The 19,960-nt window shown below is 39.6% G+C and overlaps 1 protein-coding gene across 10 annotated transcripts in view; it reads right to left on the bottom strand.

Moving 5' to 3' along the window:
• The window catches only part of RBM47 (RNA binding motif protein 47), a 145,431-nt gene that overhangs the window by 20,448 nt on the left and 105,023 nt on the right, over nucleotides 1-19,960 (bottom strand). For 8 of the 10 annotated variants that reach the window (XM_029946764.1, XM_029946844.1, XM_029946852.1 and 5 more), the window contains one exon: nucleotides 9,541-9,666. The exons of 1 other annotated variant lie outside the window; for it this stretch is intronic. The gene's annotated coding sequence lies outside the window, so the exon portion shown is untranslated. Of the gene's footprint in view, nucleotides 1-9,540; nucleotides 9,760-19,960 lie in introns of those variants that run through there. One more of the 10 variants, XM_029946813.1, reaches the window with a different exon arrangement.

The raw sequence follows: 19,960 nt of genomic DNA, 5'->3' as shown, positions 1-19,960 counted from the left end.
TATATATATATATATATATTTTTTTTTAAGCTTATCTTAAGCATTATCTTTGGGGTAATCATCTCTAGTTTAACTTCTCTTCAACAGTAGTCTGTTTACTTTAATTTTTTTTTTTTTACTGTTTTCTTTTTCTTTTTGAGAGAGAGTGTGAGTTGGGGAGGGGCAGAGAGAGAGACGGAGACACAGAATCCGAAGCAGGCTCCAGGCTCTGAGCTGTCAGCACAGAGCCCAAAGCAGGGCTTGAACCCACGGACTGTGAGATCAAACACTTAACTGACTGAGCCGCCTAGACACCCCAAGAGCAGTTTGCTTCTATTCAAAACCAAACCAAACCCGGAGAGTCCAAATACAGTAGCATTCCATATATATATATATATATATCCCTTTTAAAACATTCTAAAACTTGTGTATAAAGGATATTTTTTATCTGTTTAGTTTCTTGAATTTCTCTCAAAACAGATTTAGAAAGTGAACTTTCCCAAATATAAGCTCATGCGGTTTTTATAATGATATGGAAATGCTATTCTTTCCCCCTAACTGCAAACTGTTTGCAAGTAGGAGTTACAGAGTAATAGTATGGTCTATTATCACTAGGTTCTATTATAAAAGAAAGCATGCTCTACAGGGTGTTTTTTTACTACCCCTGGGTGGTACGCCAAATGGTAGTATACAGGAATTATCATGGGTCTCTTTGTAAGGGAAGTAACACATGGCCTGTCCTGAAACAAAGCCTGTGAAACAGAGTGACATAGTCAAACATTAGCTTCAGTTTTAGGTGTGACCTTCCGATTTATTTGGTTAACATTAGTCATTCTGATTGTGACTACCAAACAGTATCTGCTCCCACGGAAAAAAATAGCTCCTGTTTAATACTGATGTCCTTGTATTTCACTGACCTGTATTTTAAGGCATTATTTACAGTGAACGCGAAGCTGGCCAGGAACGCTCTCAACACTGAAGAAGCCAGGCTTGCTATCTTCTCAGTGTTTAAACTGAATGTGGGGTAGTTTTGAAGTTAAAAATATTGTCAAATACCACAATAATGTTCCTTGACAATATGCCTGTAATAGGGTCTCTGTGAGAAAAAATTTAAAAACAAGTAAACTCTCTAGTGGGAGACAAAGAAAATATGCATCACAATGGGTCTTTAAACTAATCAGAACAGTTTTTCTTTTTATTCATTAAATTTTAATGTTATTCCCCCTTTACTTGACTTTCCAGCTTCATTTTTCCCTCTGGTGATGTTTGAAATTATTATTATTGTTATTATTTTTTAAAGTTTGTTTTGAAAAAGAAAGAGAGAGTGAGGTAGGGGCAAAGAGAGGAGAGAATCCCAAGCAGGCTCTGGGCTGTCAGTGTAGAACCCGACGCGGGGCTCGAACTCATGAACTGGGAGATCATGCCCTAAGCTGAAATCAAAAATCAGATGCTTAACCAAATGAGCCACCCAGGTGCTCCTGAAATTATTATTTTATTTTGCATATAGTGGAAAACAAAAATGATAGTTTAATGAACAGGTCCTTCTAGCAAAAGTATGGCTAAAGTCAAACCCTAATGCCCAATAGATTAGATTCTTTATTATACAAACTTGGAAAAACAAGGAAGAACTGTGGGTTCACTGGTGAGAAAGGTCATTCTGGGTGGGTATTTGTGAATACTGCAGTACGTTTTATCAAATTCATTTGTTTTCCAGTGTTTTTGAAAGACTATGAGAAAGAGGAGCCATCTGAGAGAGGTCCTTTAATAACAGAAAAAGTAAAATGCACTTTCACTTTATTATGAAGGGATTTTGGATATTTTAGGCTATTTCCAGTTTTTTCTATACTGTTTGAAATATATTAGAAACATCAAAACATTATGGTTTATTTCATTCGCTGTAAGGCTTGAAGGCTTTCCAAAGGCCGGGACCCTTATTTTGGTATCCTCAGCACCTAGCACTGAATGAAGGAATGTTTCAGTAAAGCTATGAATGAATGAAAGAACCAATGAATGAATATTGCCTTTTATGAGAAACATGGTAAGACAGAGCTACAAAGAGAATTTTATTATCATATATAATCACCAGCAAATTGCTCTGGACATTTTATCCATTTATATTTAACGTCTGTGCTTTATCTACACCGAGAACTGTGTACAAACAGCCAAGTACTGTGCAGTGGTTTGTCTATGTGACCAAAAAGAGCCCAATGAAGAATGGACAAGCCAGCCTTGGCACATACAGGGGCTAACATTTAAAAAAAACTTTTTTGTTTAGTTTATTTATTTACTTTGGAAGAGAGAGAGAAGAGTGAGCACAAGCTGGGGAGAGGAGAGATGGAATCCGAAGCAGGCTCCGTGCCATCAGCACAGAGCCCACTGCGGGACTTGAACTCACAAACTGTGAGATCATGACCCGAGCTGAGATCAAGAGTGGGTCGCTTAACCGACTGAACCACCCAGGCATCCCGGGGCTGGCATTTCTAGTACACAGCTTTGATAACGGTTGTGTCAAGGAGAAAAGCTACACCGACCACTGACGGACTGCCCTGGATGTAAATGTTAACACCATTAGAAACTTCTGGGATGGGCAGCTATAGACCTTCAATGACTCTTTTTCTACCTTAGTCTATATGCTTAGCTCCTACTACATTGTTTCGGGGACTTGGAAGAGATTTTATGCCACAAGGAAACAGGCACAAGACCATGCCTGACCATGAGGGCAGTTTCCAAACGCTCCTTTATGTGCAGGTATTTTGAGAGGCTGATTATTAAAGTGCTTGAGCTCATGAAGACTGGCCGGGGATACGATCCTTCTCTCCCAGGCACTCCTCTGGTCCTGGGCAGTTCTTTGCCATACAGTAGCGGGTCTTGATGAATTGGAAAACAGACCACAAATCAATCTGATACTGCATGTACCACAGAAGTTCACAAACGTTCGTATGTGAAATCCAAGGTTCTTGGTTCAGTAACGTCACTCATGTATCTGCCTTTCTACTTTCCAGGAGAGCGAGCCACACAGGGACCCCTCTCACTGCAGAGGGGAAAGGCGTGGAGGCAGCACAGGGGCCTCTAGTTTTAGTGGGGAAATGGCTTCCTCCTGCTATTCCTCCTCAGTCATACTTCTTTCACCTTCAAAATTATTTTTTCTCTCATTCTTAAATTCTCATTTAATATCTCTGGTTTTCCAGTGTAATCACCGCAGTTAATAAATACCCCAGAGAAACATACAGGGATAGAATAATGCTACTGGGTGCTTAGCTGTGTGTTTAGTCCTTGTTTAAGTTACACACACACACACACACACACACACACACACACACACCCCACTTTTTAATGAGTATTCACCATTTGAACAAAATATAGTAATACAGGGTTTTAAACTAGGGAAAGGAAAAGAGTTCATCAATTATAAATTATTTAAATGCTAAATTTATGATTTGAGGTAGAGTTGGTAGATATTTGAAAAGATAAAATGTCGCTCTATTCTGAGGAAAGATATTTATTAAGAGAAGGAAGAAATGAAAGAGAGGGATGGGAAGAACCAGTTTTCCCAGTCTCTATAATTTAACTAGGCAGTGAAGGTTAGTTGGAAATTTATATAAAAGTTCCATAGAAGCAGAACAATATTAAAGAAACTCCTAAAATACAGACTTAAAATTTAAGAACAGAAATGAAGAAAAAACATAGATCCAGAGTTTTACTGAACCTAGATCATCTAGAATAAAACGTTTAAGTGTGAGGACGCTTATGATTTTCCAGGTATATTAAACCCTGGGGATCATTTTTGTAGACATAATTGCTGTTCACGTCTCACATACTCCGTAATTTCATCGTGTGCACTTGGAAAAAATATATCAATTGAAAAATGACCACACTGGTAAAAATGCCCCTGATTTGAGCTGGTCATTTATTCCCGGTCTCACAGAAACATACTGGATATTCTTTGAGTTAATAAAGTGTGAAATGACTTTAATGCTTCAAAGGAAATACAGTACACCAGTCTTGCAAACTGTTTTAGAAAGCCTTGCTTATCTTATTCCACCCTACATCAGAAAATTTAATTAGCTTATTTCCTTTTTCTCCAAATCCCCTTTTATAGCAAAGAGACAATGAAGCCCTACAGCAAGCAAACAGTTCATCCCTCATAAACCAGGCTCCATGAAAACCAAGAGAGGGTGGTCCTGAAGCCAGATCCTTAGTAGAATTATCATGAATTTATTTGTGATCTGGACACCCAACTGCTAATACTGTGTTCTAATGCTAAGAATCGACTTCATGTGGAGGAATCTGCACCGTGAGCTAGATGAGTGTGGCGTTCCTGTCTCCAAGCCCGTGAGAGAGCAGTCAGCAGAGTGCAGACTTTCGGTCCTGGTGACAAGAGGTGAGACAGCTTAGACTGCACAAGGGTCTACACATGAAGGCCAAGCGGACCTTCCCATTTTCTCCTGTAAGCACACCCAGGTTCCATCAGAATAAAAGAGACCTAGGATAATGGTTGTGGGAACAGTTTGCCCGTGTAACTGTGGCTCATCTAGTTTTGTTTCTCTAAAGCAGCATGGAGAGAAATCTATTTTTGTACAAAAATATTTACTGTAGCTCACAATTCAGTCACATTCAGTGTGCAGTGTCCTCTCTCTTTCCCTCTGCTGCCAAATATATCCATGTGTGACACACACACACACACACACACACACACCCCCATACGTATACATACATCCTTTTTTTTCTTAGCCAAGATGCTATCCAGCTCTGCTGTTCTTTGGTTGGGGATTTCTTCAAGCATGTTTACATCAACATGCTCGCTGATCCCAGCCACCAGCTCACAGCTGGATCCCAGTGACGAGAGCCCAACCGGCCGAGCTGTTAGTTCCCTAATTGTTTCAGCTTTCTCTTACCTGTCTGTTGGGAAAGCACCTAAGCCTACACTAAGAAGAAAAGTAAGTGAGGGTGAGCACTAGGTGTGAGTATGTGTGCCGTTTGCTAACGGGCTGACACACATCTTTACTGAGACCTGATGGGACTGCAAGGTACCTCTTTCAAAAGAACCTCAGCCCTTCCCACACACCATGTACAAAAACGGACTCAAAATAGATCAAAGACCTAAATGTAAAAGATAGAACTATAAAACCCTTAAAAAAAACTATATCTAATATAGTTACGTATTTCTATAAAACACAGAAAATCATGACATTGATTTGGCATTAATTTCTTGCATGTGACACCAAAAGCACAGGCAACAAAAGAAAAAAATAGATAAATTAGACTACATCAAAATGATAAACTTTTATGCATTAGCAGAGTGAAAAGCCAACCAATGGAATGGGAGAAAACAATCCCTCAAAATATTAAGGAACCAATACCCAGAGGATACAAAGAACTCCTTCAAAGCAACAACAAAACTAACCGATTTTAAAATGGGCAAAGGGCTGAATTCAGAGGCATTTCTCCAAAGAGGATATAAAAATAGTCAACACGCATATGAAAAGATGCTCAATATCAGTAATCATTAAGGAAATGCAAATTAAAACCAAAAGGATATACCACTTCACACCCATGAGGATAGCTATTATCACACACACACACACACACACACACACACACACACACACACACAGAGAAAATAAATGTTTCCAAGAATGTGGAGAAATTGGAACCCTTGCACATCACTGGTGGAAATGTAAAATTATGCAGCTGCTGTGGAAAGCAGTGCGGTGGTTCCTCAGAAACTTAAACAGACTTAGCATAAGATCCACCAATTCCACTACTGCGCGTATACCCAAGAGAGTTGAAAGAAGGGATTCAAACAAAGGTACACCTGTGATCAAGGCAGTATTACTCACACAGTCCAAAGGTGGAGGTAACCCAAATGTTCACTGATGCATGAATGGATAAACAAAATGTGGACTATGTATACAACGGAGTATTATGAGCCTTAAAAAGGAAATTCTGATACACGCTACAACATGGATGGACCATAAAGACATCATGCTAAGTGAAATAAGCCAGACCCAAAAGGACAAATATTATATAGTTCCACTTACATGAGTTAACCTAGAATCCATAGAGTTAATCCATAGAGACAGAAAGTAGAAAAGAGCTGGCAGGGAGGGAGGCATGGGAGTTACTGTTTAAGGGGTACAAAGTTTCAGTTTGGGCAGATGAGAGATGAATGATGGTGATATTGTACATTAAGGTGAATGTATTTAATGTCTCTGAACTGCACACTGAAAAAATGGTTTTTATGCATATCTTACCACCATTAAAAAAAAGGGGAGAGAAGGAAAAAAATGAAGGTAGGAATGCAGATTTTTAAGAGAAAATGGGAAAATGATTAGAAAAATAACGTTCTAGGTTAAACAGCTTTTTCTGCATGTTTACAATTCAAAATGCAAAGAGAGACAAAGAACCAATATATTAGTTTCTTAACTAAAGAGACTTTTAACTGTGTGAAACCAGGTCAAAAAGTGTCCTTATCCCAAGGTTAAGATTAGAGCTAGTCTGAGGTATTATGATAATCTTTTCATGCTTTTAGATTTTGGAATTTTGTTTCAATACATATGTAAAAATACTTTTTTATGTGCAAAACAAACCAGTATTTCAGAGTGGCACAAAATCTAAATAGAGAGGAATCCAACCAGTATTTGTGAAGGATCTACTCTATGTTAATATGCAAGGGGCAGTTCACCTCAGAGAGCAAGATCAACTGGCCAGTGGTAGACGTTTTCGCCAAGCTTTGGCTCAGTCTCCCGAAATTGCTCAGTGCAGCTCCGTATCGGTGTCACACAATTTTAACATTTCCGGTAATGGTGAAGGATAGCCAAATATTTGTGAACTTAGTTACTCCTGAAACTTTCTTGGTGTGTTCCAGAGTTTGAGAAATCTGATAAAGGTCCATGAACACTGCAAATGCAGACTCTCCGTGTGTGGGGGTGGGGGTGGCAATTAGTGCTACTGTGAGGACAAGATTAGACAGAACTCATTTGTGGAATCCATCACTTTAAAATTCTAGTCATGATCCTGGAAAGCTCTCTGCGAGGTCCACGGACAATTCCTTTGCTTTGGGGGTCCTCAGCTTTTGGTATTTTACTCATTACTCGTGAGTTATACACGTTAGAGCTAAAAGAAAACGTGGAGGCCATCTAGAAGTAGTTTCCCTTTATTTTACACTAAAAAATGATGAAATTTTTTTCCTGGTATTTAAAATGCAGGAAACTTTTCCCTCATAAAGAACAGATGTGCTTTCATTGTTAGATAATGGAAGTGATACAACACATCGTGCTGTTCACAGGTAAACTTAGATTCTCTACATAATGGTCTTGATCGTTGTTCTACTACCTTGTGCACTCACATATTTTTACTAAAAACCACCTCTGATGGTCGTTAGATACAGAGAAGCTGAGCCCCTCACTTTAAAGAAGAAACAGGGGCACTTGGGTGGCTCAATCAAATAAAGCATCCAACTTTGGCTCAGGTCATGATCTCACAGTTTGTGGGTTTGAGCCCCGCTTTGTGCTCTGTGTAGACAGCTTGGAGCCTGCAGCCTGCTTCAAATTCTGTGTCTCCCTCTCTCTCTGCCCGCCCCCCCCCATTGGGCTTGGGCTCTCACTAACTTGCTCTCTCTCAATAATAAATAAACATTAAAAAAAATTTCTTTTAATAAAGAAAGAAGAAGAAACAGGCCTTGAGAAGTTAAATGACCTGTCCATGGTTAAGTATTTTTGAGTCTGTTGTTTGTCTGGACACATGGACTGAATTAGGCTTCTTGTAGACAACGAAGACTTTCTTTTGTTTTCCCGAAGCACATCATACAGACATGAACAAAAGTGGTGACGGGGGGGGGGGGGGGGGGGGGGGGGGGGGGGGGGGGGCTGGCAGCGGTGATGAGATGCACCGAGTCAATGAATGCAAGCCTCAGATATGCTATTCCCCCATCAACGGACCAACGGACCCAAGAGGTTGACGTTGGTTTGGTGTGCAGGGTCAGGGTCAGTGGATAACATTATCTTCTACTCTGGACCCGGATGTTGCTAGGACAGAGGCCCTCAGGGCTCCCTCTCAGAGGAGGGAAGAGGCTTTTATTTCCTGAGCTTCTGTAGAAATCTTTGTAATTTTAAACCTCCTTAAAGTAACAGACCTCAATCTTTACATGTGTGCATGAGATGAACACTGTCATAATAATGGGTGAAGAGAGATGGGAGGGCCGATAGAATTTGAGTCATTTCTGGAAGACAGTTTGACGATATCTAGAGCTTTGCAGGATTCATTTAAAATAGTTCATGTTCATTAGCCCGTGCTTCCATTTATAGAAAGTTACCTCAAGAAAATAATCAGAGACACACAAAAAACGTATAGTTAAGTATGTTAACCACAGTGGTTTTTATTATGTAATGAACATAATAGTATCTATTTATATGTGAATGTAGCAAACATAATGCAGAATAGCATAGAAATGGCTAAATAAATTATGGCATAGTTGTAAGCTAAAATATTTCTCTCATGTTCTCAACTATGTGAACCTTATTAAATAGTATTTAGAAAATGTCTGAAATATCTAAAAGAAACAAAAAAGGAATAAATATAACATGTTAATTGTGGTTATCTACGGATTGTGAGATTACAAGCAATTTCATAGGTTTCCTTTAATGAATACACTTTTCTAAAAAAATTATGTAAAAAAAACTTAGCTCTAGCTCTCTCAGTCCTTGAATTCCATAGACTAACTCCAGAACCCAGCCTGGAGGACATGGAAACAAAGGACTTGGCTGGGCAGGGGTGGGTGGGGGTGGGGGTGGATGGGAGAGGGTCAGTAAGGGGTTGGGTGCTGTTGCTGGGGACATCAGTGTCACCAGCAGCTCCTTCCTGACATACAAAGATTGGAGATTTGTGAGGGTGTGGCTGTGGCTAGGGAGGGCTGTTCGCTCAAGGCTCTGCCTCTGTCTTTCATGCCCCCTGTCCCTGCTACAGCATACAGAGGACTGTCACCCACGTAATAGTAATGCTGTCTATCTGTAGAGGATTATGTCCTTGTCAGAGTGCATTTACATGGGTCCTAATTCACCGCACTGCCAAGATTTTGGAGAGTCTGACACCCATTTTTACCTTCTACAAAGGTGAATAAACAGAAATTAGAGACAGCATGAGGATTGTTCAAGAACACACACAAGTGTCTTTTCTAGCTCGTGCAAACGACCATTCCTTGTGTCCAACACTTTTAAAAGACTCTGATAGAAATACGCTTCACCTCTTTCTTTGGGTAGTATAACAGGCAATTTATAAACAATACATAATTATTCCTGATCCCTTGATGGCAAAGATGCTCATGTATATAGACAGCAGTAGTAATTTTTCCTCTTGCGTCACAAAGATGTAAATGGAGCAAAGAAATAAGGATTTATAGTGTGGGTTTAAAATGACTTACCATGTTCTATAATCCACCAAGGTTGCTCTAACAAAGACACAGCAGGCACATATTGACTAAGCAGCAGATATCTTGGTGGATAGGAATGGAAATTTAAGGTTTTATTTAAGTGAAGAAGAAAAGGACACTGGGAATGTACTCACCAAAACCCCGCTAATTTGGTTTGTCTGGTCCTTTTATAGGATGTAGAACAAGAATATACAGGGAAATTCAGGCAGCTTGCTTGAGATTTTTCAGTTCAATTTTTGGCATGCCCTTTGAGACAAATCCTGGGGGGGGATAAAAAAAAAACTGCTAGAAATGTTTTCTATTTCAATGTCATTTTCATAAGTGTGTTAAAAATGTGAGGCCATTTTCTTAAAAAAAAAAAAAAAAAAAAAAAGAGACCTACCATTACTCTATCATGTTCTCTACAAACCAAGAAACACAACCATTTATTCTTCCTCCTATTCTTCAAGAAATAGGGAACAGTAATAAGAAACTGTCCAACTTCTGCCATTTTTTGTTATGTTTCCCTCTGCCTTCATTGGAGCATCCATGAATTCAAGATGAACAATACAATGTTTATGAAGAAATACAGAGGTAGCCTATATTTTAAGCTTACAGGCTCTTAAAAAGAAGAGGTTGGTGCCCTTTACAGAGATGGCAATTTCTAGCTGATGGGCTGCCTCTCCCCAGCTGGGGGCTTATGCTGCACATCACGATGGGTCATTACTCTCCTTCCTGCTGAACCCAGACAGGGCCCCAAAAACCACTGAAACAAGAACTTTAGCCATTCACTACCAACTGATAAGAGTCACTATGGACGGCAACTTTATTCCCAAAGCAGGCTCCATGCTGACAGGGGAGAGCCGGATGCACGGTTCAAACTCCTGAACTGTGAGATCATGATCTGAGCTGAAGTCAGACACTTAACCGAATGAGCCACCCAGACATCCCCAGTTCTTGAATTTTAGTGTGGAGGGAACTGTCCTACTGAAGGTCACATAACTATATATATTAATAAGATTCGTGGGGCAGTTCCGAGAGAAAATAAATGGTTTCCAGACATTGACTGGGTTAATTAATTCACTTCAACCTCCTCACCCACTCCTCATTCTATGAAACAGCTATGGATGCGGCTGTCTATACCATGGAGTTTTAATAAAAACCTAATGGGGAAATCTTCCTAGATTCCAGAAAGAAAAGCTCTTCTGAGCAGAACACTTGGTTTGGTTTCTTCTGGGTGGGGTGGGGGGCATGTGAACCTTGGAGTTGCTGCTCCCTCTTCCACAATGGCGGGCTGGGGGCAAACGGTTGCATTCCTGATACTTGTGGCACCGTCTCTGTTCACACCGATTCTCACCCTTTCTTTTATCTTGTCATACCTTATGTAGTTTCGAAAGCTTTTCCGAATCCATTTTTGGAATGACAAATACATGAAATTGATAAATGTACGTTTTCCAAAAAGACACCCCAGTCTAATATCAAGTTCCTTGTCATGTCCTGCTTCTCAATCCCATTACAAACCTAGACTAAAAACAGCTTTCTCATCCTTTCTGACGACAAGCCAGTTGCCCAGGCTCAGGGCTGCTGGTGCATGGTCCTGAAGCTTCCAGGAGACCATGAAGGCAAGAGTCACGTAAGAGTTCAGACGACAGAATCCTTCCTCCGCCACCGGCAGAGTCTAACCACGGGCATGCCACTTAACTTTCTGGGCCTCAGCATCCTCGCCTGTGTACTGAAGCTGGTACAAATACCTCACGTGAGAACTGTTATAAGGTAAAATAAGATACTACATTTGAAAGCATCTTTAAACTACCAACCATCAGTCCCTGCCTGGATGGTTGCATCATCCATCCATTATCCACTCTTGCCCGCTGCAATCAACCCAGTTCTCATGGCGGGCAAAGTGATCTTTAAAAAAAGCAAACACAAAAACAAAACAAAAAACCAACAGGGGCACCTGGCTGGCTCAGTTGGAAGAGCATGTGACTTGATCATGGGGTCATGAGGTCAAGCCTCATGTTGGATGTAGAGATTACTTAAGTAAATAAACTTCAAAAAAATGAAAATAAAATAAAACAAAACACAATTTGAGCATGTCTTGTCACCCTCCTGCTTAAATCTCTATTCCTTCTTAGGATATGTCCGTAGAATAAAGTCCGTATCCTTAGGAAGGCTTATAAAGGAGACTTTGGCTCCTCTTTCAACCTCATCCTGTGCCGTTTTCCTCCTGACACAGGTTGTTCCTGATGCCTCAAGCCCTGGCCAGTCCCCCTCCCAGCCAGCTTGTTCTCATCCTTAAATGTCACTGCTCAAAAGCCATCTTTAGGTCCCCCACAGATATGTTCCCACAACCTCATACAATCCTCACTGTACTCCTCATTACACTAAACTGAACTACAGGAGGCTGCCATTTTGAAGGACAAAAATGATAGAATGGTAGCAAATTTATATGCTTTTACCCTAAAACAACTGGTTAATAATGGTCTTCCCTGTCAGCTGTAAACTTTGCCAGGGCAGAATCTGCCACTAGAATCCCAATGCCTCACAACTAATCCTAGCACACAGTAGGTGTGTAACTGTTTAGTTAGTGTGTGAGATGTTACTACCCTTGTAATGCTAAGCACATAATTTATATCTTGTCACTGGTAGTAAAAACCATGCTTTTATTCAAATGCTACTTCTATGTTCTATAGGAATAAAATGAAGAAATGGAATGAAAAAAATTATTTTTTAAGATTGTAATTTCTGGCATTTCAGGTACGCATGGATTCTACTATGTACAATATGCATTGTCAGGGATAGAATTTAGCCCACTGGGGTGGTATCATTTATGGATTTGTGTTTTTTTACTCAAATATGTTTCACCATAGGGCAGAATAAAAACAATTCTCAAAGGAAAGCAGCTGATTTGGATTTATTTGTTTTATAGCTTTTGCCACATGATAGCAAACCAGCTAGGGGAGAAAAGAAAGCATCTAAAAGAGTCTAGACTTGAAACTGAGGAATTTTAGAATACATTTTCCCAAGATATTCAAAAGGAACGCATCCTACAATCTTCCTGGATCACCTTATCCAACTACGTAATAGCTTACGTCGCTCATGAAATGAACAGCGCAAAATCAAGTCTAAACCAAAGTTGGATGACGTAGGGGGTATGTGAGGCTAACAGCTCACATTCATTAAGTGCTTATTATGCACCAGGTACTGTGCTCAGCATTTCGTGTACACTGTCTTATTTCATCATTACTGCAACCCCATGAAGCAAATTCTCTGGTTACACTCATCCTGGAGATGAGAAACTAAGACCCGGGCCGACTGCCCACCGGCGAAGATCCCTTAGTTGTAAGTGCTGAATCTGGAGTTCAAACCCAAGAGGTCTCAGATCAGAATCTACATTCTTAATTATTCTGCTCCATGGAAGAATCCAATTGCTTCCAACAGCATCCTAGTCTGGAAGAGTAGAAAACTAAAGTTTGTGCTGTAACAAAAATGACATTATACATATTCATATTGCAGCTTCAAAGTCATTTATGAGTCAAAACTGTGACTGGCAAACCCGTGATTTGTGAAAGCCAATTGTCCAAGAATTTTTTTCAAGAATATTCCAATATTCCAATACTCAACTTTAAACAGTAAAAAATATTTTCAACCTGGGTTAGAAATAAGGACAGAAGTGTAGCTTTTTGGATGAAGAGTAGAAAATGCGAGAGACTCATAAATATCATGGGCTCAGAAAGCCTGGTTATCCAATTTGCTCCCTAGATTCTTGAAAGGCTGTTATGCTTTTTGAAAGCATAACACGTTGGAAGCATTTTGAGAAACCAGAGACTCCATGAAAGGAATCAATCAACAGCCTGCAATTTCACTTTCTCAGTGAACAATCTCTAATCTGACCGTTCTTTCTTGCTAACATTAAAAAAAATTACCTACTCCTTTTGCAGTGAAGGAAATGAACACAAACATTCACACCGTGAAAATGATTTTTAAAATAAACACAAATTACTAATTCTTTATAGATGATTCATGGGTGGTGGTTATTGAGACATCACTCCCCGCCCCCCTCCGTCATTGTGCACTGACATTTGACCCTTCTTAGAATATGCACCTTGCACCAGTGAAATCTAAGGCACCAGCTAGTTACTCATTAAACTTGGGTCCCATGGGCTGACTTGTACAAATTACACTGTTAAGTGCCCAGTCTGGCCTGTGTGCAGAAGTGGAAAAAAGCAATCATCATAGCTACAAAATTCTGTCATATCGGCAGAACTGAACTACAAATTGCAGCAATTCGTGGCTGACCTCTGATCTGTGAAGTTAGTCTAAACCTTGGAACCTCAACTTGGGACTGAGAAACAGCATTTACTTGGACTGGAGAAGACGGCTAGCAAGTATTCTCTGCTGTGAATAGTTAACTCTGTGACTGTAGGTCAACCCACGTCACATTGACCAGTCCTAAAGAGTCAACCAGAGTAAGGGAATAAATATGAGGGAGATCATGAGAGTAGACGTCTCATAAAATGGCATTTTGAACAAATCTAATAGCAATAGAAAGTTTCAGGATGCAAATCTTGTAAATAAAGATGTAAAAGCTTTTAAAAGGGGGGGAATCTGAGATCGCTTAAATTATTGGGCATTTATACTTAGTCATTTGTACACTAAAAAAATTCTCTTTACAAAGAGTTTTCATACTTAAAAATTTTTTTACCAAAAAGTGCCACTTCTCATATGTTAAAATTTTAAACAAATATATTATGAATGTCTATATAAAATACAAACCCATATTAACCATCTCTGGGAAAAAGCAATCATGGGAAATCAGTTATACTTTTCTTTGAACCCAAAGTTTGCTTCTGATACTAAACATTAGATGAAGAGGAATGAGTGGGTAAAATAACGTACGTTTCTAATACATTTTGTTATAACTGATTCATCACATTTTATTCAGAAAGAAAGTTTTTCTTTTGAGAATTAGCTTCAAATGCTATTCAAGTTGCTCCATTTCCAGTGGAAAGCAGCAAATAAGGATTGGATTTCTCTGGTTTCTTTGAGTTCATATTAGAACAAATCTCATACAGCATATAAAATATAACCAAACTTTCTTTACAACGAAAGTGAAACTTATTTCTGGTTTTTTAAAGCACACAACGTCCACTTAAGCAAGTCCATTTTGTAACCTTTACTATTGGTTTGAAACAATGGTGCTACAAGAGAAGTTTCTTGTACCAGACCTTTTTCCAGTGAGGAAATGTTCATTACCACTAAATTTATGTAGCAATTATCATAATGCTAATTCCACTTATTTTTCTTAATTTTCATTATCACATACCTTAAAATCACAAATCTCTCCTCTAAAGGCTTACTAAAATGACTTTGGAAAACAAAAGTGGACACTATTGATAAATTCCTATTTTTTTTAATCCCATGGTTTAAATAGCAGCAATCTATGAAAATATCACTTTGTGAAGACCTAGCTTTTTCGAGTGTGCAAAGGGAAAGCTCTACTGGAAGAACTAATTTTAAAAATGTTTATAATAAGAATTTGGGGTTTGCTGCTGGTAAGGCAAACTGCATTTGAAACTACTACCAAGTTCTAATATTTTTTTTTGCCTTCAATCAAAAAACGGAGCATTTGTTTATTTGACCTGATCTAAACTACTTGAACCAAACACAACTATCTCGTCCTCTCTTCCAATTAAAACAAATAAGGTGTCCCCTACCTTTCCAGTCTTGAAATCTGGATGCGACAGGCTAACAGTAACAAAAGCTTTGCTTAAGCAGCCGCTGCTCCTGATGGGGGAAACTGCGCAACTCTGTTCTACGTGGCACACGTCTCCTCATTGGTCAATGAGCTTTGGCCACTTAAATGCCCTGGGAGTCATTTGCTAAGGGCACCTGGAATGGGCTTCGAGTGGCTGGTACAGAAAGAAGGGAGGTGTAAAAATTGCCAGATACCGAATGCTCAATAGCAGCCTGAAAACTTCATGAAAAACCCACTGTCACAAATGGATTCGGGGAAGGCCAATGAAGACAAAACCTCCTGCCTTTCACAGAGACAAGAAATTTAACCGATCCCTTTACTTAAACACCACTACTGACTAAAAGTAAACACATGATCTTTGAAATCCACCTTCCTGGAACACAAGAGGTGCCTGTTATCTCATACTGCTTGATGCAGACCAGAAAAAGTGATTGTTACTTCATCCAGGTTGTTGTGGGGTTTAATGGATGGATACATGAAAGTGCTTAGATACTGGCAAAAATTACGCATGAATTAAACCCTCGTTTGATTTTACTTTACTTCCAATTCGGAAATGGATTTACTGGTAAGAAGTGGGCCATAGAATAAGAAGGAAGTAGTAAAACATGATTCATGGTAATGAAGACAGTTCGTACATAACAACGGGTCAGGAGGACCTGGAGCACCTACGCAGAGTACACAGGCTCCCCGTTGGAGCAGGTAAGAGACGAACGTCATAGGAGGTCTCTCTGGAGGTTGAGTTTGTCAGTTCCCGTGGTTGGGAGAGATCGCGGGAGCGGGAGCAGGACTGTGGGGAGGGTTCTGAAACTGCGGGAACATCTGGGACCCAGGTCTTCTGAACAAGGATTAAAGTCAGCGCCACAGCATATAAACAGAGTAATGAATCTATAATCTCAAAATTGTGGTCTCCAGTTTTCCCTTAGTGGTTTTTCTGCAATTGTTAACCTTATTAAATTCTATAAAACCTTAGTAATTTGATGTCACCAAGGTGGGAAATAAAAAGACCAGAGTGATGGGAAAGTTTTAAAATCTGTTCACCTACGTTTAAAAAATATTGAAGCAGCATTATTACTCCTAAATAAAATAATCCAAAACTCTCAACAGACTAGAAAATATCAGCAGGTTAGTAAAGGGCCAGAATTGATAGGTTCTGAATGGAGGAAAATTGAGGCAATGTCTCAACAACACGAAGGTACTGCTTCCAAAAAAACTACTGATTTTGGACTAAATTCCTCTTGACTACAAATAAGACCCAGGAAATCTGCTTTTCATAGGAGTGATTGAGTATTTTACACAAGAATTTTTCTAAATGCTGGGTGCGTGGTATACTTTAAGCACAAGATTTTTGGTTTGGAGGTTTGGTGTGAGTGTGTGTGCACGTGCCAGTGTGTGTGTGTGTGTGTGTGTATTCTTATACCAAACATTACAAAGAACACAAAGACAGGAAACAGTCCATCTCAAAAAGATACACGTTAACAAGTCAGGCGGTAAGGACAGGGCAAGCTTTCCACTGAACACCTGAAGCAGTAATTACAGCCTGCTCTTAACAAAGTAAGCAATTTTTTTCTTGCTTTCACTTTGAAGAAAGTTAATTTTAAAAAATATAGGCAAATATGCACACAGATACTTATGATTTTTGTAAAAACAATGCACACTACTTACAACACATTCAAACAATATAGGAAAGTACACAGAAAAAGTAAAAGTCACACCCTTCTCCGACGGCCATTGACGCTGACTGCTACTCCCAGAGTTCTCCGTGGAGGCAAATGCATAAAACTGTAAGTCAGTGCCATTATGGTAGACATGTTGTGCTACATTCACTGTGTTAACTTCTGATATATCTGGCTTGCAACAAGCTAAGAGTTGTCCCTGGAGGAGTGATCTTGTCTCAACAAAGTCCCTTTGTTTTCAGAGTGACAGCAGGAGATCTGAGGTCCAAAACTGTAGAGAATAGGAAAAAAATACACATGCAAAACAGGAGCTTGTGACCAGGCAAGCTCTAAGGTAATTTGGACAAAGGAACAAGAAATGAGACTCAGACAGGTCCGAGAGAATAAGTAGGGCACAGGTGAAGACATGATATGAAGCCAGGAAACGATTATGTGGGGCTACTTTAAATATAGGGAATATCTATTACGGTCAGCTTTACATGCTACTAGAGCACACTATTTTTTTAATTTTAATTTATCTAAAAGCTAAGAGAAAGCTGATACAAAGATCAAATGAATGCATATCTGCTTTGTATATCATAGTCTATAGTTTTCCAGAAGTAGATTTTACACTATTTGGAGTTACACTATTTAGAATTTCGAAATCTGTGCTGGAATTGCTTTCTGTATCAATGCATGGCTAAAGCATAAAGAGAGGAAGTTGTTCACACATACATGCACGCATTAAAGTACCAGCCTCCATCTGAAAAGGTGTCAACCACTGGCACGGAAGCCATGTAAGTGCAATGGTGGGGTCAGCCACCACAGCTGACCACAAAGCTAACTGACCAGCATTGAAGAGTGAGCTCAGAGAGATTAGGGAATGCATGTTTATATATGTGAGCCCTTCCAAAGAATGCATGTGACACACAGAACTCACTATAAATAAGGCAATATTACAGCAAGGATTAATTCCTTCAGGACAGCTTAGTTCCACATATGCACACAACATCTACAAGGATTTGGCCTCAGTTATGCATTGTTAAAATCCCTTGGCCTGCCCTCTCCTACCACCACTGGAGACCAAATCACTTTTATAGAGCGGTTCCCACAAACGCGTATGATCAAAAGCATCATAGGGGCACCTGGGTGGCTCGGTTGAGCGTCCGACTTTAGCTCAGGTCAAGATCTCACAGCTTGTGAGTCTGAGCCCCGCGTCAGGGTCTGTGCTGATAGCTCAGAGCCCGGAGTCTGCTTCAGATTTTGTGTCTCCCTCTTTCTCTGCCCCTCCCCTGCTTGTGTGCACGCATGTTCTGTCTCTCTCTCTCTCTCTCTCGAAAATAAACCAAAAAAAAAGTTTTTTAAAGCATCATAGTATTCCCTTTTGGTTAATTTGGCAAATAGTCTGTTACGATATCAAGAGGAAGAATTAAATAATACACAATGCCATACTTGGGATAAAGAGTTAAACTTATCTGGACAATAGAAAAGGGTTTAAATTTAAAATGCTATCCGCTCAGTAGAAGTGCTTTAAAGAATAAAATTCTAATAGTAACTAACGTGTGTACTTCATTCACTCTACCAATATTTATCAAGTACCTTCTAAGTGTTCTAGGTACTAAGGCTTTAACAGCTAACAAAACAGACAAAACTCTGCCCTCATAAGCCCTCTAGTCTTATGGGGTAAAAAAAAATATTTAATGCATAAGTCAGTAAAATATATAGTATGTTAGACTTCGAAAGAGCTAAGAAGAAAAAACAGGAGGGGAGGAGAATAGGAGTTTGTTCCTTCTCTCCCAAGCTTTACTCAAGCAAGGGACATTTCTCTTATTACTTTTAAATTTAAATTTGTCACAAAAGCACAGCCACTCTAGCATTCTCTACTTTCCTGAACTGGCAGTCAGTGAACAGCCCATAGCCTTGAAGCACCTGTGTTTATTACAGGCAAGAGGGCGTCGGGTGAGGCAGCCAATCAAGAGGTACGAGGTGGAGGCTGATGCATTTCCTGCCCAGCCTTCACTCAAATTCATCACCTCCGTCTGTAATAAAATAACCGTAGCCAACCCCTCTCTATAGCCCTTGCCACATACGAGGCACTGTTCTACTAGTATATGTGTTTCACATATACTACCACATATAGTCCTCATAAATACATTTTGAGGTTATAGACTAGTATTATCCACATTTTACAGATGAAGATACCAAGGCGCAAGAAATAAAGAAAATTGCCCAAGACAAACAGGTTGGCAATTGTGGGATGAGGATTTGAACCCAGGCATCCTGGCTTGTAGGGATTGAAATTTTCCACTTCTGGATAAGCAGATCATATTTCTTTGTCCCTACCTCTCTCCTCTCTTCTTTCTTCCTAACCATCTGCCTCTCTACCTACCTACACAGCCTTCACCTGGCCGCTCTTTCTCGGTCAGTGACAGGCATTTCTGTACTAACAGGAAAAGCTCTGGAATCTTGGAGATACTATCTTTGAAGCCCGACAGAGAAACCTTCAATATTTGGTGAGCGAAACCGAAACTTACAAAAAAGCCACAGAACCTCATTTAAATCTAAAGAAAATTCTCTTTGCATTTTCTCCCTAAACTCTTCCTCTGTCCTAGGCAGCATTCTTCATTGATTCATAAAACCTGTTAGATTTTAAAGTGATCCCATTCTGCCCCCTCTCTGTGGTTTCTCATAAGCCAAGAAATTACCTGTCTTTACCCTATATATCCTGTGGTCATTTTAACAGACTTTTTATCTTCAAAAGACAAAGTTCATAATGAATAGTGAATGCAGGCAGAAAAAAGATAACCTGTTACAAAGCCATAAATAATGTCATAAATAAGCCCCGTGTTTATCTTTTGCTAGAGAAAAGCCATATTAAGAGAAAAACTGTATTAAGTCATAAAGTAAAAAGGAGATTCCCCCCAACCCGCTTTAGAATGTGCAGTCAGGTTAACAAGAACTCAGGAAGCACATGGTTTTGCCAAATATTATGTGAGTTTTGCTTTTTAATAATTACATGCAGTTTTAATAATATCCTCGGAATTACTGCAGAAATCCCCTACCATTCTGGATTTATGGAGGACTATGCTATTCCATTTCGATAGGTGTTTCCCGAGTACCTTCGATAAAACGTTAGGATGCACTCAAGTACCGTGGGGGGAGAGG

The sequence above is a fragment of the Suricata suricatta genome, chromosome 1 (assembly GCF_006229205.1).
Source record: "Suricata suricatta isolate VVHF042 chromosome 1, meerkat_22Aug2017_6uvM2_HiC, whole genome shotgun sequence".
NCBI lineage: Eukaryota > Metazoa > Chordata > Mammalia > Carnivora > Herpestidae > Suricata > Suricata suricatta.
This window is presented reverse-complemented; position numbering and strand designations above follow the sequence as displayed.